Source organism: Nicotiana attenuata, chromosome 6 (genome assembly GCF_001879085.1).
Source record: "Nicotiana attenuata strain UT chromosome 6, NIATTr2, whole genome shotgun sequence".
NCBI classification, from domain to species: domain Eukaryota; kingdom Viridiplantae; phylum Streptophyta; class Magnoliopsida; order Solanales; family Solanaceae; genus Nicotiana; species Nicotiana attenuata.
Window position 1 is genome coordinate 91,341,319 of NC_031994.1, and position 1,849 is coordinate 91,343,167.

Sequence of the window (1,849 nt, forward strand, 5' to 3'; positions counted from 1 at the left end):
GGACAATTCTTGTAATACTATTACATCCTTCGAGGAAGTTGAAAATGACAAAGGCCCGTGGGTGTACCAAGTCATGAACGCAGTGTCGGTTGATAAAATCTCGGAAGGGGAGTGTGTTCCTATGCCCAAGTTAGCTGCTGCATCTGTTATGGTAGCTTCAGAGATGATAAGGAATGGATTCTTGCCCGGAAAGGGGTTGGGCGCTTCACTGCAGGGAATCATACAGCCAGTGTCTCTTCCCGGAAATCTGGACACTTTCGGGCTAGGTTTCAAACCCACTGCTGCTGACATAAGGAGAGCCAAAAAGATGAAAAAGAGAGTGTGGACCCTACCAAAACCCATTCCTCGCCTTTCCCGTTCCTTCGTCCGGCCTGGTACTAAACAACGCCCAGCAACAGCACTACCAAATTCTATGGTGATAGAACCTGACAAAGAGTTGATCGAAAAGTTTGAAAGGGTGTTCGATGAAGTGAATATGGTAGAGCCAGGTGAAGGTCCAAGTAAAGTCGATGTGCAGTTCGTGGGGTCTCAGGCCAAGCTCAATAACTGGGAAGCTACTCCTCTTCCAACTCGGAAGTAGTCGTGGTAGTTAGCTTTGGATTTTCCTTTGAGTATTAGTTCTGGATTATTTCCAGGGTTGTAATTAAGATTTCTATGTTCCGTCCATTTGGATGAGTTAAACTTTGTGATTTTTACAATTTTAATGAAATGCAATTTCCTTTTCTCTTCACTTCTGATAGCCTTTATTTTATTTTCTTTTCTCTCTTGTACAGTCCCTTTTATGCTGGTTTCAATGATGTGTCATGCATGAGGAGTCTCCAGCCTAGTCTTGATATTCCATATGAAATAGTAATACAAGAAATTGAGTGTGATGGCGAGGGTGAATACAATGACGAGGAAGCTTTGGAAGAAATCAGTAAAGAGTTATATCAATTTGAGCAAAAACCCAAACCTAACTTGAATGACACAGAGGCAATCAATCTAGGGGATCAGGAAAATGTTCGAGAAACAAAAATAAGTGTCCATTTGGAAGCCCCGCTCAGAGAGGAGATGATTAAATTGTTCTGTGAGTACAAAGATGTGTTTGCATGGTCATATGATGATATGCCGGGTCTAAGCACCGATCTGGTAGTCCACAAATTGCCCATTCATCCGGAATGCCCCCCTGTCAAGCAGAAGTTGAGGAAATTCAAAACAGATATAAGTGTGAAAATTAAGGAAGAGGTTACTAAGCAATTTTGAGGCGAAGGTCATACGGGTTACTCGGTATCCTACCTGGTTAGCTAATGGTGCCAGTGCCAAAGAAGGATGGGAAGACCAGAGTATGTGTTGATTACCGTGATCTCAATAAGGCGAGCCCAAAGGACAACTTCCCACTCCCAAACATCCATATATTGATTGACAACTGTGCTAAACATGAGATTGGTTCCTTCGTGGATTGTTATGCGGGCTATCACCAGATTTTGATGGATGAGGAGGATGCGGAAAAGACGGCCTTCATCACGCCGTGGGGAACATATTGTTACAGGGTCATGCCATTTGGTTTGAAGAATGCAGGGGCAACGTATATAGGGCAATGACTACCATGTTCCATGACATGATACATCAGGAAATCGAGGTCTATGTGGACGACGTGATCATAAAGTCGAGGAAACATGTGACCAAGTTAGGGATTTGAGGAAATTCTTCCAGAGGCTCCGCAGGTACAACCTCAAGCTTAATCCAGCAAAGTGTGCGTTTGGAGTCCCGTCGGGGAAGTTGTTGGGATTTGTGGTGAGTCGGCGTGGTATTGAATTAGACCCGTCTAAGATTAAAGCCATCCAGGAGCTACCACCACCAAGGAACAAGA